The sequence below is a fragment of the Haemaphysalis longicornis genome, unplaced genomic scaffold, assembly GCF_048455015.1.
Source record: "Haemaphysalis longicornis isolate Haplotype H1 unplaced genomic scaffold, Haemaphysalis longicornis Haplotype H1 scaffold_9, whole genome shotgun sequence".
NCBI classification, from domain to species: domain Eukaryota; kingdom Metazoa; phylum Arthropoda; class Arachnida; order Ixodida; family Ixodidae; genus Haemaphysalis; species Haemaphysalis longicornis.
In genome coordinates, this window is record NW_027526460.1 from 61,266,342 (window position 1) to 61,283,436 (window position 17,095).

Sequence of the window (17,095 nt, forward strand, 5' to 3'; positions counted from 1 at the left end):
GCAATCGCAGTGCAAGAGGTCATCCCATCAGTCTTGCCGCGTGCCCCCAACTCTTAAACGCCAGCCCAGAAGGTGTACCCTGCGTTTCCGGTAAAATGTTAGCCGGAACAGCAAAGCTGCCAGACACAACAGGGAAGCGATGAAGCAAAGAAAACATTCATAGTTCACGCCCATGTGCGTGGCCTCCATGCATACGCTTCTTTGTCTCGTCGTCTCTTGTGGCGGCTTTCAAGATTAAGTAAACTTTACACCGTGGACCGCTCTTCTTCAGAGAGGAGCTGTGCTTCGTAGTAGCAGGCTTGGGTCTTCCGCAAAAGGCCTGCTCACCGTTTCTGCAGGAAGAAAGCAAACAAAACTTCAGGGGGGCAAGAGAAGAAATCCGGGAGACAGCGACAGCGTAAGTTTGTGGAAGCTCTGCTTATGTGAGGAGCTGCAAGTTTAAAGCTTATTTTTTATGGCACACTTACAGCGAAAGTCCTGTCGCGAGGATGCAGGCCAAACGTCTTTTTTTTTTTTCAAACTTGACATCGACGTGGACCCCCGGTACATCAGCTGAGAGAAAATAGCGAGCGCTATCTTATTACAAGCTCTGTGGGACCAAGAAAAAAAAAAACATTGCAATAATTGGAACGTTGAGGCACTACACAAAGTGTAATAGAACCAACAAAAGAAAAAAGGGCAAATGAAAGAGACAAAGAATGATGATGACGATCACGTGTTGTGTGAATTTTAATGGCGCAAGGATGACTCAGGGCAAAGAGCGCCAGAAGGAAGTCATTTCATGAGAGTGATATTAAAGTGAAATAAAAGAAACAAAGGGAAACAAAGAAATTTTAAAGAAAACGAACTTGTGCTGCTTTGAAAATACGCGTAGTTCTTCAAATTGCAGCTCCCCTCTACCTGCTCTTACTGTTGTAGGGACCACGTACTCCTGAGTCTTCTGGCCAACATGGCACTGTTTTTTCTTGTCAGCTGGAAATGGTTAGTGCGTAGCCTTTTCTTCGGTGATGAAACCGCACGTGTATATCCTTGTATTTTCAATTCACGCCGCAGCTGCCAGCCCCTGAAAACATGACAGTCACGTTCTTGACGGGCAAAATGACCCACCACAACCTCACTGGCAGTGCACCGCCTCGCCCCATATCTTCTTGTCCGCGTCATCCGAAGGAACTCTCTCACACAGTGACATCGTGAACCCTGAGGCAACAAAAAGAGATTACGCGGTGCACGTTTCGCCTATGGAGCTATTAAAACAATTCAATTAGAGCCCTTTGGAGCTGCCTTGATGCTGTTCCCGTACGAAAGGATACTGCTAGGCAGTACGGTGGAGGTAGATTTATTTCCCGCAGGGGGCACTTTTTCCGTCTCACATAACAAACAATAGCGTAGAAGATATTTCGTCATGCGCCATTGCGCGTACGTTTACAGCTTAGGAACACAGCTAATGTTAGGTTTTTCCACGCCTGCCCCTCCCAAAGTGCATGAGAAGTTATCCTCAAAGTCGTTACCCTCCAACCACGTACCTCTGTTCCTGAAACACCAGTTTATTCAACCGCAATTAAAGAAACAGGCGCGAAAGCGCAATGAGAGCTTCAGCACACGATTGTTTCTTTGAGCCCCGTTGCCGCTTGACTACAAAATATTTTCGTTTTGTACTTCCTTCTATACACGCTTGACTTCGCGGTGATTACAACATTTCCTTCCTACATATGTGCACGAAGGCTTCTGGTATATACCATGCACCCCAAGTCTGTTTTACAAGAAATTGTCCTTTGAACATGGATTTTCTTATTTCATACTCACGGGAAGTTTGCTAGTACGTATTCTTGGGCAAGTTGGTTTTGCGATTTTAGTGCTGTGTTGTGTGTCCTCTTTCTGGTCCTCGTTCTTTGCGCTATGAATTCCACAAATTCACAGAAAGATTCCTGTTTTTTTCTTGTTGTAGCTCCTTCCTTTGGTTAGGAAATATTCACAGGGGTACATAATTTGCTATCAGTCTTCGGTACTACAGGCTTGATAATGAGGCACTTTTCTGTTTGAACAAGACAGCTTTCTAAACAATAAACAAGACATCTCTCGATACAAATTTACCCCTTCGTTCATCACCCGTGCTCACTGTTCGCTATCCCTAAACCCGACTCCTCCAAAGGTTATTTTTAATGACCGCTGCGTTGACTTCGGGTATTTTTGAACGTACGAGTAACACCTCAAGTTCAAGCTCCGTATTTAAGCGCCTGAAATACGCGCTGTCTTGCATACGGATCGTTTTAGTGAGGGAAGTAAGCCTGTGTCTACTTTACAGTGCTTCACGATTGCACCCAAACATTTTAGATTGCTTTATTTCTCCCGTACTCAAGACAGGATAGCCAATAATGCTCCGGAAGAGTGACACCTGGCACCCTGTTTCTGACTTGTATCGTTTTTATAGAGACCCTCAGCACTTCTCTAAACCTTTTTCCGAAACGTTAAATGCTTGCACAACGTACTCAGCCAACACATCCAGTACTTAGATTAGGGGTTGGCGGTGTACCTCAGCCTAAAATTACCCAATGTCCAACGGATAACTTCGAAACTTGCTAGAAAGATTTTTTTCTCTCTTTAACGGTCTTCTCGTTCTTCGACCACTGGAATTGCGCCATTGCAGCGGTGTAGTGTAGCGGTACCTAGCGGTCGAATAACGCGAAGTTCTTAGAATTGTTCCACCGCTGGAATTACGCCATTACAGCGGTGTAGCGGCTATTTACGGGCGTTCCATGATTTGCAGCAATGAACGCATTCAATATCCACTTTAAAAATCAAGGCACAAAATGAAATCATACAGGGAAGGCGTATCGGCTTCGGCGAGCAAATCACGCAGTGCCGCTCAGCCACTTAACCCTAACTACAGCCTTCGAAGTGCTTCCGTACGCGAAGGAAAAAGTGAAAGCGTTCATTGGAAGTGTTGCAGAATCCCTTACGGGCACTCGTTATAAGATGACAGCGTTGAGAAAGCCAGTCATTGCAAAAGACAGTTCAACATTGTGTGGCTGTGGATTATTTGTCTTGATATTCGACATTTGCGGACAGCAATACTGTTCCTAGATTGTTTGCGCTCTTTTTTTCGTTTCCACCTTTACATATTGTTAGCAGGGTGTTGTGCCCAATACGGACAAGCACAAATGGCGTGATCGCGTCATCCAAAGACATCTATTTGCCTGAATAAATGTGGATTAATTCTTAGACATGTACAAGAACAAAAAATTGATAAGTGTATCCACAGAGGTTCCCCTGATAGCTAAAAGTACGGAGCTGATCCAAACTGCCCACTCGGCACACAGACAAGCACATATATTGAGGGAAACAAATCTGAATTAAACTAGAAGCAAGTAAAGATCTACATAAAATGGTAATGATAGATTAAAAGCAGAATACAGCCAAAGGCTATACTGAAATAAAACACGTACCAGCATAACCTCACAGACACCAAAGGGACAAAATACACAATAAAAATAGTGCAGCAATCACTACAATCGAAAATATACAGTTGGTGTCATTTATTCAAAACAATATTTGGCATATGCCTATGCTCATGCCAAGTCGATAATTTATTATCATTCACTGTAAATTTGTGAAGCCCTGATTACATGCACGGGCCCCTAGGCTCCCCGAGTGGTCACAGAACCTATTTCTGTCTGGGGAGCCCATAACACGCATGTTCAAGATAAACTCTGAATTTAGAATTCTAAATTGTGAAGTCGAGGGCTCCACTTGGAAATCGTATCAAGTAGGTGTCCCCTACCCGAAGCAATCAGTGACATTTTCTGTCACACTTGTCAAAGCCTGTCCGCCCGTATCCCTAAACGTATACACAATAAATGAAAAAAGAGTATTCTCAGCTTCTTTTATATGTAGTTTCGGTCATTGTCACCCCCGCTACCGTCTAGACGGCAGTCGTTTGTCAACAACCATGACAACGCCTGTGTTTGTGTTGAGTAGGCGCAAAAAAGGGCTACAGTGTGCGAGTACGTCGACAACCCGAAAGACAAAGAAATGGCATAGCGGAAGAGCATTAAGCGAGAAAGATGGCGTTGAGAAAGCCATGAGTAAGGTGGAGAAAAATAGAAAACCTCCATTGGGAGCAGATGGCGAGTCGTGTCTTTCTTATAACAGATGGATCGACGGCCGGGATGATGGTCACGACAGTCAGCGCACAGCTCGCCGAAGACCCCGGGAAATACGGAGCGAGCGTATGGCAGCAGACGCCTGGATGGAGGTTTTGTTTCTTGTGTGCAGTATATAAGTGGATCGGTATGTTGGTGACTGCTCGTGACGGCCTAATTGGTTGGTGGCCAGGAGATCGGACGCCTGTCACTGGACAGCGCCATCCCCGGGAATGGTGGCGATCGAAAAGGCTCTGACGGTAGTTGACCTGTTGCATTTAAAGGTTATTTCTTCTCGTTACGATTTACATCTTCTACGGGCCCATACCCTGCGGAGAAGCGGTTAACAATTGACATTTGGGAGGGCTAAGACATCAGCAGGGAAAAACAAATACGCGGTTAAGCAGACTCTTTAAAGGCTACAATAAAGAAGCCTGGAAGGAAAGAGCTTCAAAATAACAAATGAAACACCGGAGGTGTAAATGAATACACCTCCTAAAATGAAAACGAAAAATTTAAATAAATGGTCATAATCAAGGCACGTAAACGATAGCCACAAAAGCCCTGCTAGAGAAATATAAGCTCTTGGATCTACGGCTAAGACGTTCTGTTCCATCTCGAATTTGTTATTCTTCCTCTCTTCTTTCTTTCACTGTTTGCGCATAGAGAAACTTGAAAAATGGGTCAACACCGGATATCCACGTGTCTTGTGGTGGCCATATCTTCGTCTTTGCTTCCGCCACCTAACGCTTCCGTGTAAGCTTGTGGTCCACGTTTAGCACAGTTGTTTTGCTAGATATCGCTCTAGGAGACATCAGCAGCGACCACCTGACTTTCAATGAATGCCCTCAGAGGAAACTCGGTGTTGTGACGCATGAGCGATTTTCCCCGCCCGTCCGCCCTCACGCAAAATATCGATAGAAGCCCCCAGGCAAGACTATGCTTGATCGAACGAGCTTTTTAGTCCTTGCTCCTTTCAGCTGGAGCGCAAAGAATAGAAAAATGGGCAGGGGAAATCAGTAGAATGGTATAACTACGGGATGGAACGAAATCAGCGAATACGTTTGATAATAGTCGTAGTTTAATGCTAGCACCAACGAAGTTATATCACCTCCCCCTGTTGCATTGTACGAGTATCTACTAAGCCAAGTTTGAAGCAAAATGATGGCAACGAATAAATAGATTATAAGCAAAAAGAAACATACCCTTCGTTTTGTAAAGATCGACGGTTGCCAAATTTTGAACTGCCTGTAGAGAAATGACAATTTGGCGTTAAAGGGATAAAAATTTGGTATTTTTGTGTCCTTCGCATTATATAAGTGAAGCAGAACTTTAGGAACTTGTGTAGATCAAAATAATAAATCCGTTTAGCAGTCCTCGTTGCCATTTATTCTTATTTCTCCCATTTCCCTCTACATCAATAAAACCAAATATATGCGAAGGGAAGATTTGAACATTTTGTAAGAAGTAGCGCTTACGCTATACCAGGTGGTTTCCGAAATAAGGAGCCCTGATCGTCTACAAAAATGTTTTTCACCTGCGACTCTTCAAATAGAATACATTCATCATCATCATCATCAGCAGCAGCAGCCGTAGCAGCAGCAGCTGCAGCAACCTACTAAGTCTACCGCAGGATGAAGGCCTGTCCCATTACCTCCAACCGCTCCGGTCCTGCACTGGTCGAGTGCACAGCTTGCTTCCTAATTTCTGCATTTCATCCCTAAAGCCGCTTATGACCTTCCCCATTTGTCTAGACCTATCTCTTGGTACTTACTCTGTTAACATAATTGTCCACCGGTTGCCGGTTCGTATCCCTACATGGCCAGCCCAAGTGCATTTCTTTTCATTATTTGAACTATGCTGTCTCCTACTTTAATTTGTTCCCTCATCCGTGTAGCTTGTTTGCTGTCACTGAGTGTTATTCATAACATTATGCATTCCATGGCCCGTTAAGCCGACCTGTTTGTTTCCTAGGTGTTTAGTAAGATGCCATAGCATGTGTGGAGGCGTTATTCAGAAAGCTTGACAGGGCAAACAGAATTAATGACGAACGGGAAATACTTTAGCCGTTTGAGATTTGCGGATAATATAGTCTTGCTGAGTTGGACTGCAAAACACGTGCAAACAATGCTTGAGGAACTACAATCGGAATTCATGGACGTGGGATTATAGATAAATATAAACAAATCAAAGTAATGAGCAAGAAGCAAACCTAAAACGTCCTCTTCACGTTAGGTAACGAAACGCGAGAAGAAGTAAAAGGATGTAATTACATCGGACAGATGGTTATGGCTGACCCGAACAAGGAGAGAGAAATCCGGCGCAGAATAGGTATGGGTTGGGGAGAACCCGGCAAGCACTCCCAAAAAATCAAAAGTAAGCTAACTCTGACGCTCAAAAGACTTTTATTCTTCATTCTTCTGTCCCTTATCATGTTTGGCTTACGTTCACACTCGCCGTTTATTGGTATACAGCAAAAGACAGTTTCGGCAATTACCATTGTGTTGTTGTCTGAAACTTGTCTTGCAGGTGTTTTTAAAAACTGCTTTGATGTTTCTTTGTAACATAGTGACGCCCACAAAATATTCACCCTTGACACACCTCCCCCAACCGCAGCATCGCGTTTTCTGCTTCCGGATTGTGCCGGTGGGGTTACGTAAATGGCTTGGCCGTAAGAACGCCCTATCCAGGACGTAATAGTGCAGGCTCATTTAAAGTAAATCTTGCCGCCCATTACGTCGCCGCTGCTTTCTGTATGTGAAGAACTCTGTGTTTAAAGACTCGACATTTTCAGACGGCCGGGGCACGGTAGCCTAACGTGTGTTTTCAAAAAAGGGCACTACTGAAGTTGTTTCAAGCTGAAGTGAGATTCATGCATCGCTTTTTTCAGCGAGTCCAGGGAAAGAGGTTTTTGGGGTGGTAGAGGTACGTAAACAAATTTTACTCCTTATGTCTTCACCAGTATGGTTCTAGTTTACGATAATATCCTGAGCTTGTGTTCATGGCTTCAAGAGAATATATAAAATGCATATTGAACGTGGGTAAGTTCATCGGAGCTTTTTTCATTATTTTACTCAAACTTTTGTAGCATTACCCAATGGAACGTTGACCTGCAATTGCCTACGAAAATAAGTAGTGGTCGCCCGTTACATGAGCGGCCTAGCTATTTTATTCGATCGCAAGGTGCAAGCATCAACGATTAACTTTTACAATCAGTCTATATCAGGAAAGGCGGACAAGAAACATCAATTTCGACCGTTTAGTTTTTCATTTAAAATAAGGACCGACCCAAACGTAGTTGTCTTGCTAATAACAGCCCGTTACCCGCTGATCACGCAATGCCCACAATGATGCAGCTATTTATTAGGCGTGGCGCTTTAACTAACTCCGTTGGGTAATAGGTTGAGTCTCTGCGAAGATGGCTGAAGGCGTCAGGCACGCGAATGCGTTGGCATGCGCTTTTAACGCCGCAGTCTTCGAGCTATTGGTGGACCACACAAGACGCCAAGTATCTTTCTCTTGGAGATCGCGCAAATAAAAGGCAACGATTGCCAGCATTACCAAATCGTACTACACACCTAAAATGGAGTTTGCATGACATAACCGGTATTAACGCGAAAGCGTAAACCTAACAGCGAAATTTCCGTGTTCCGTCTAAAATGTAACGCAAAGCTCATTTTTGCATCTTCGGTACCGGTTTATTGGGTACCGGTGTTTAATTGCCTTACCATTAGTACCTTTTTGCAGGCATACTGCGTATGATGTGATCAAAAAGAAGACTCCGTATGCTCGGGGAAAAATCGCAACCTAAGTACATAAGCAGGTGGCTGTTGTGTACAGTTTACCTTCTAACCATTCGCTATGTCTTTCGGGTGTGCGAAAAAACTATACAACCCTGACACCTTCGCGCACTGAGGGGGTGCGTGATACGTAAGGTCACTGAATCAGCCCATCATCAAACAAGGACTACGAATGAAGCGCTTTAAATTCACGGAGGATCACCAAGCGTTCGTGACGCCGACGACAGCTCTCACCACTCCTATGACGAATTTTGCAGCGCCATCAAAAAGGAGTGTAGAAAACAATCAAAAGACATTTTAGAGTACCCGAGATCAGTGCCGAACTTTTTCTTTACTATTTCACAAATTTTAGTTTTTTTTTGTTGCTTTATCATGTTCGGCATTTACCTTTGCTTTTGCGGGTACAGGCAGCACCTCCTCCGTAAACGAAATGAATGCCTACGGGCTCTATCATGTCAGGCGTGAGGGCTACGCGGGCCACACGACTCGATAGGTTCCGCTGTGAGAAATGCGTTTCACATTATGTTACATGCCTAACTGTAGTGATAAGAAACCTATTAAGTAAACAAAAACGCAGCAACAAAATGTGCTACAGCTCCTTCGTACATTACAACGTGAGCCCAACAAGTTGAATTCCTGCAACGTAATGACAAAATGTAACTTACAGCAAGTAATCCACTACCTGTAGCTGCTTTCACGCGAGCCCAGTTTCAAAAGACAAAATGCATAATGCAGAACTGTCCCCGCTACAGCTCCTGCAAGAGATATGCTACGCTACCTGAAATAGTCCTTGCGAAAGGCAAACTGATATTCTAGTTGCGCCTTTGCAACAGGCGGTTTTGGGTAATTACAAGCTTGCCAGCCACCACGCCGTGACGTCGCTGAATGACTCGTGCGAGCATTTCGAAGGGTATCCCAGCGCAAGGCTTAATGGTGTAAAACCGATCTTCAAACTGGTCAACGTTCTAAATCATCGCAGAAATCGGTTGCGGCGTCATCTAACGTTGACCTCGATAGTGACGGGGCACCATTTGCTTTCCACTACAATTAGGCAGGACTACTCACGTGAGCCTTGTCAAAAATATTGCCATCACTCAATCTAGATTACGCTACATAGAAATGGGGGTTTCATCCGTGCAGAATCAATAATCAGCGCCCCAGTGTTGCGAAATTGCCATCCCACCACTGGCAAGCAGTTATTGCGATGTTGCCATCCGACCGCAGGCAACCAGTTGTTACATTCGGGCAGGCGTCCCAGCACCGTGCTCCGCTGCCTCCGTCATGTGAGGTAGCGTGGTGAAGAGCGGCCAGCAAAGGTTACTGCATCAGCCGAAGCAAGACGGGAACAACGCCCTTACGGGCGAGGGTACAGCACTTGAGCAGAATGACCGCATTGATTCGCTGCTCCAAAGCAAATGCTCTTCTGTGCTCGGGGCGCCGTAGTTTCTGCCCAAAGCTCTAGCCGCCCGACGCACCCTTCCCCCACCACACCGACACCTATCTATAGAGCATGCACACCACTACCGTGCCTTGCAAACAAACACCTTTCCCCACCCAAAAAGAGTCTTCCACTACTCCGAACAAATTGCGTCCCCTAGCTGCCCCTTCTGTGGAGCAGACTGTACTCTTTTCCACATGGTTGGTGGGTGCCCCTGCCACCCTCTCCCCAAACCATATCCCTACAACTCTACCAAGCTCTGGAGGCGCGCCCTGTCCAGCTCACGCCTGTCCGACCAGCTTCGATTGGTGGAGCGGGCTGTAGCGGCTGGGAAAGCATATGGGGTTCTGGACTGAGGACTCCACGTCCTCAAGACGCCATACAAATTTACTACACAATGAAGATGTTTATCCTCCTCCTGCTTCTCTAGCCGTCCAACAATGTTCTCCCTGATTTTGCACACCGCGCGAACATAGTACAGACACACACAACACTCTTTCCAGGGTTCGTGAGGGGTCGCTAGTAGCGGGGCACGCTGAGGCTGAGAGAGGGTAAACAGGACGTCTCCGCCTCGGCGTCCGCTTCCTTGGGAAAACTCTCAACTCGCCGCCTCTTCCACCGCCGAAGTTTCAATTACCCCGACAACGAGGCACCCTTGCACTGGCCGTTCTGCGGCATGTTGTGATCTGCCCAAGGTAGGCTTGAACTCGCATAACTTTGCAGGACGCGCAAATATGGTTTCACGCGCGCAGAATCGTAACAACGCTATGTGCTGCACTAGTTTCAACGGAGTTTTATTGAGTGCGAGATTTTAACAAACACGTGTTACGCTACCAATAACTGTGGTCTCTAGGCCTACGGGTATGTCTTCTGGACGTGTGTTTCATGCTACAGTCTTTAGTATACGTTGAGAGTTAGGTTCTGTATTTAAAGCAAGAGAATCTGAAGGCTCTCCAATTTTCCTCGAAGTGGTGTTCGTGTTGTTCGTACAGACTTTGAGGTAGGTCTGTTCGAGCAGGATGCTTCCGAGTCCTGTTTCGCAACGCTGAGAAGAGCGGAAAATTGTTGGTGTTTGTACCCAGCCATATCACAACAATGTAAAAAGACACCTACGAGACTACAAGAGGAAGAGCTGCTTTCCGCGGAGCTTTTGTTGAAGATTACCAAGTTAGATACTAAGTCACGAAATGGCGTTCGGGTTTTGTCGCAAATTAAATTTCGGAAGCAGAAGCTGTTCGAAGAGAACAAAAGTTTTCGAAATTACATGTCTCAGAACGTGACCTTCTTTTAGTGCGACGACATCGACAGATTCCTTGAACGCGACAATCCGGTTGTAAATTTATAATGCGCCTGCAGTGCCTACGGCACATGGCTGTTGAGATTGATCTCCGTGTCAGAAAAGGAGCGAGTGTGTCAAAGTGAAAGCGTCAGACCCGACTCCAAACGTTAAAAATATCACGAGGTTTGAACACCACTGTATAGGTGTTATAAAAATCTCGAAACATATATTTCCCTTTCACCGTGTGAAGAACAATGACCGGTGAACTCTGGTGCTTAATGTTACAGTCATCTAGGCGGCTGCTTGTCAGATAACTTGTATCTGGATAGATCCCGTAACAGACCAGTTACATCTGTTTTCTGCACCCATACTGCCTCCATCGACGGTCATGTATTGACAGCAGTCGATGATTCTGTAACATTTAACGCTCCACTGTGCACGAACTAGTTACGAGAAGTAAACAAAACTCAGTGTAATAGTGCAGTCGTCCTAGCGGCTAATTTGTTTCCGGATACTCTCGATAACGCAAGAGTTATAGCCGTGGTTTTCAAACATGCACACTCCGTTAGTAACAAGCTTCACACTGCAACACACAATGTGGAAACGCCAGCTTCGAAACTCCAAGATTGCAAATATTCCTTTAAAGCAGACTTCACCCGTAGGCAAAAATGCATGGCTGAACCTCAATATTCTTTACCAATATAAGGCGCCTTACATGAAAATGTTGAGGCCCTGGGCCCTACTTTTTTAACACGAAAGTGTTTTATTCCGGGGGTACACAAACATTTGAGTGACGTCATATCCGTCACGAAAGTGGCACCACTACAATGAAGCAAGAGGCCTGTGAATGGTGCACCCCTGCACATAGGGCGCTCTTGCGGGGAAGCAACATTTAGATCCAACGATTACGTTATACTTACAGTTGTTCGTGTTCGGGTTTTACATTTTAACACAGAAGTGTTTAAATGTAAAATGTTTAAATGTTTTATGCCACGATACACCACGATTGCACTGAGGTCATATCCGTCACCGAAATAACTCCAGTACACCTTCGTCACACGACCCGCCAGCAGGACGTCGCTCGCCAAGCACACCCACAAGACAGCCGGTGACTCGCAAATCATGCTCAGCTTCAGATTGCGCGGCACATTTCACTTTCGTGTTTTACCGACTCCTATGATAGACGAATCAAAGACAATTTTTTTTTATTTTGAAAGAATTTGGCCATGCGCTGAAGGTGGTTGCCACAGTTTTATGATCCCGGAGAAGTGAGCGGGCACCGCAAGGTGGCGTTACTCTAGCGCGCGATTCTTGTTTACATCGCTCTATTTTTCGGAGATAATCTGCTGGATCTTACCCATAGACAGCTGTACGGTGAAATAAGCACCTAAATTAATAAATTAAGAAATTTGCTCGTTCCTTTACCTATTTAACAAGTACAAGAAAGTTCGACAGCGAAAATTCGTTGCCGATGTTTTGTGTCCTCTGTGCCTACTCCTAAGCACAGCCCAATGCTAGAGACTCATAATATACACCATACTCGCAAATATGTATTGAACAAAAAAAATCCGGGCCATTTCCCCCTGACGTGAAACCTTGGCAGCGGCGAAACATGCACTTTATAACTGTATTCTTGGCGCCGTGGCGTTTTTTCCAATCCGGTGAGGGGTAGAGGTATATAGCTTTGCTATAAAATTCTTGTGTCCAAAGCGCGAGGCGTTGGAAAGCGAGGGTCCCGTTGTGTTTTTAGAACGCATTTTTGCCCACGGAGATGAAAAGTTCTAGCACGAGTCGTTGGAAAACTAGTGTCCCGGTGTTTTAATACCATGACTATATAAAACGATGATAACGACAGGAGACGCTGACAGCCCGAGCTCCTAAGGGGCTTCACCGCTAAAAAGTGTAAATGGCTCTGGAAGTTGGAGCTCAGCAATCGCTTGTGTGGAGCCATCGTGGGACTTCTGGCTGAAGAGGAGAAACAAAGGGAATATATAAAGGAAAGCCATACGTTTTGGAGTGCAATTTTATTCGCAAGCAGGCAACAAAATCGAAGGTTTAGTTTATTGATAGGGGTACTTTCGGTCCAACCTAAGAGACGCTTTTGTGAAATAAAATCTGTGTGGCTTAACGCCTCAAAAAACGCAAAATAAAAAAAATGCCCAATTCAATCTGGCGTATAAACCAAAGGTATTGGAGAGTACATTGTAGGGCCAACACCTAGCGTGGGGTGCATACAACTAGATACAGGGGGAACAGCGGGAACAGGTGGGCTAGATTTCTTCTGGAGACTAATAGAATAATAAACGAGCATGAGGACACCATTTGTTATATTCGTGTTGATTTTAAATCATTACTGTATTGGTACACATCGTCCACCTAGATTTGTCTTGCTAGGTTACCGCGTTTTTTAAGCAAACGGCTGCTCACCGGACCCGCCACCACCCTACCGCAACGGCCACCACACTTAGCCATTCGTACCGTATTATGCGATTTAGTGAAGCTTCTCGAAGAAAAAAAAACTAGCTACAAAAAAAATAGAAGCACCAAGGCCCAAACGCTGTGTAGTAGAAACGTGCATCCGTATGAACTTCTGTGTCTTTGAAAAAGTGCTATATTCGATTCGGTGTAATAGCTTACCGAAATGTCTGTGACGTGCATTCACGTTCAGGCATGATTACACGCAGTAGGTGCACAACATCGTCCAGTCGAAAGATGAGTCGAATTACCGCCATCAGCTTTTACTCAACATGCACCTCATAAAAAGATCTCGTGTGCATGGAAAGAAGATTTACTCTTGGCTCGAGCTTGTAGAAACCGGCTAGCGTAATCACGGTCTCCTGGCTTCCTCTCTACATGCTCTCATCTCCAGTTGTTCGAGAGGGGGGGATGAAAAGATCAATGACCTGTTTTTTGTATATTTATTTATTATTTACGCTAGATTGTAGGTTCCAACAGTCAAACGAGCGTGGAATCCGTTGCGTAGAAGCGGTTGCAAAAGAGTGCTCCGCAAGTGTTTGCTTGTTTCAGCGGAAAAACGATTAGGCGTAGGAGGATAGCAGTGAGTGGTGTCTATTTGTGCACACAGTACTCAATCTGTGTAGATCCCGCACTCCTCATTCTTGCGAAATCGATGCCGATGACTTTATTCGCTCTAATCTCTTCTGAGTGATTTTACTCGCGCTCCTATTCACTGCAGTGCCGCTGTAGCTGCGTAAAGAGCTGTGGACACCGATTCGTTGAATTTAATGCATAGGAGATGTTACGGCACCAGTTTTTATTGCTTAATCATTCTCTCGCAAGTCCCCAAGCGAAATTTGTCTGTAACAATATATGTGGCGGCTTTGATGTGCATCCTTATTTTTATCTTAAGCCTGGTTGTGTACACTGCGGGACGAATGACTTTTTAAAAGATCTTCTGCACGCTTTATGCACCTGCCATGCTACGCCCCTAGAGCGTTGTACTAGGTCCGAAATGCTGCTGGTTCGGTATATGACGTCGCCGCATACCATTGTAGGCTGTACCAGATAGGTTTAACCATGCTAGGTGAGGCGCCCTGGGACACAACAACATTTCCTCACCCGATAAGGCTTTATGTGCATATAAAGAATAATTTTTCTTTGAGCACACATAACCGCTATAATAGAAAAAATATACATGATTGGTACTTTCAGAATCGACACAAAAAAGAGAAACTAAAAAAAAACCACCAACTGCGTGCACTGGGCTTTTCTGTTCCTGAAGTTTCATCGACGTTTACTGCCCGAACAAAATTTTATGCTTTTCAAATATATATACTCTCGCGCTGTGGGTGGCTAAGAATTCTTTGTTTTCCCTGTGGGTCCTCGAACACAAATTTTACTAATTAAAATAAAATATTTATTCAGATTCTGCTCTCAAACACATTTATTTTTTTCGTTTGCTTCTCGCCATAATAGCACGTAAGTGCTGATCTATAGAGGCCAATTTTCTTGCAGATAGCGGCTCCTAAAGTGGTCATCAGAAACCTTTACGGACTTGTAGGAAACGATGCAAACGGCACACTGCGTGAAGTCAATATTGTATTCCGGTAACCAGAGAAAAAAGGAATCCCAAGGACAGATACAGTACAGGTGTTTAGTTGTGCCGTTTATCATGGCACCGACAACTATCTTGTGCCATCTCAATTTCAACTTATGTTCATTTGATTGGAGTGGAGAGGAAGGGAAAATAAACAGCAGTGGCTCAATTTTTATTGCCCTTCCAACCGACGGCGGACAGCGATGCATTTTTGCAACGAAAAAACAAAATCAATGACAGCGGCTGGAGAGATAAGGACAGAAAAATACCTTCGCCCGAAAAACAAAACCGTTAATTGCTAGATTTAAAAACACGATATTAGAATCCCGTTTTCTTACCTGCTTCTTGTCAGAGCAGATCTTAGATAATAGACGTCATTTTCCAATGATCTTGTCATACCAGCGGCAGGATGGTCGGATGCGCAAAGTCTTTAGTTTTCTGAAGCCTCAGCGTCAGTCTACGCAGATTCCTCATGACGCAGACCTGTGATACAAATATAGTAGCAATACATTATTTTACCAAATCCAGGAAATGAGGACAACTTGCAAACTATCTCTTTCACAAAGCTTGAAACTGCACAAATGGGCCACTGCAGTTCGTGACCTGGTATCCACACTTCATTGTTCGCTTCTTGCGTAGGTCACCCTGTACTTCTAGTGTACCACCCAAATGAAGGCGGCCTAGCAGTGTTGATGGGCAATCCCAAATAAATAAATAAATAAATAAATAAATAAATAAATAAATAAATAAATAAATAAATAAATAAATAAATAAATAAATAAATAAATAAATAAATAAATAAATAAATAAATAAATAAATAAATAAATAAATAAATAAATAAATAAATAAATAAATAAATAAATAAATAAATAAATAAATAAATAAATAAATAAATAAATAAATAAATAAATAAATAAATAAATAAATAAATAAATAAGACGGAGCTCCTTAACAATAGGACACAACATGAGGGCCGCAACTCGATATTTTCATGTGTGCTGTAGGTGCCGCACCAACCCTGAAGCAACCTGAGCTTAGACAAACATTCAGGAAGCGTCACGCAGGTAGAAGCAATATTCCACACAATGTTAGTTTACTTGGAGCCGTTTGCTGCCAGGCCACTGTCTTCAGGTCATTTTTTCAAAGTATACAACGACTGGCCATGTGCTTGTGACACTCCAGCATTAGCGGCGTCAGATTGTTCAAGCACTTCACTCTGAAACTTTCGCACAGCACAGAACGCTAGTCGGTGCTACAGACGTTACCGATGTAGAACAAATCAACACGCGGAGATAAAAGTGACCGATGGCAACTGCTCTTAGAAACTGATTAAAACTTTCCTCTCTTGGAATATTCACCTCGTGTGAGACGCTTTTTGCGGAATTCTGCACTGCACCTATGCCACCTAGAAACACAGGACATTGAACGCCTTCCAGATTACGGCGATAATACGCTAGAGATTGTCATGCAAAACATTAAAATTTAGCATATGCTACCTGCACTGGGCATGTTTCAAACTGACCACCACTAGGTAAAGCAGGGGACGACGCACGTAGCAGCACATCGGGTGCGCGGAATCTGGGGCGCACTGGAATACTGCTTTTTTTCTCGCTAGCCGTTTTATCCGCCGTAGATAGATTAATGCTTCTACTTTACCCCCTTGGTAGTCGCTAATAAACATAAAGAATTTCACAGACCTATTCCGCTACACTCATGATTGGAGATGCCATAAATTACGCGTACTATCTGTACACCCCACTCACTCGGCTATCTAGCCTTTCGTCATCATCAACAGCAACATCAACAGCCTACTAAGGTCCACTGCAGCACGAAGGCCTCTCTTTCGACCTCTAAACACTCCTGTCCTGCGCTGTTCGAGCCCATTCTTTGCCTCCGAATATCCTGATTTCATCCCTCCATCGTGTTATTGACATTTCCCTTCGTCTAAACCCGTCTCTCGGTATCCATTCTGTTACACTAATTGTCCACCGGTTGTCGCTTCGTATTGCTGCACGTCCCGCCCATGTCCATTTTTTTTATTTCAACTATATTATCTACTCCAGTTTGTTCCCTGATCCAGGAAGCTCGTTTGTGTCCCCAAGTGTTGCTCCTGTCATTCTTCGTTCCATGGCCCGTTGCACTCACTTCGCAATCCTTCACAGTCGGCTGCTGAGCTTGGCTGAAGTTGGGGAAAACTCTGGAATATAAACAGATAAAAAACAACCACGCACCCATAAAACCGGCCCACACGGGATGGGTGCCGATACAACGGCGGGCTTTTTTTGGGTTCATGTATCTGCGTGTTCTTTTTCTTCGGTACACTTTCTTGGTCTTTTTTAAATGCTGCGAATTCTTCATATTACTGTTGATGTATTCTTAGC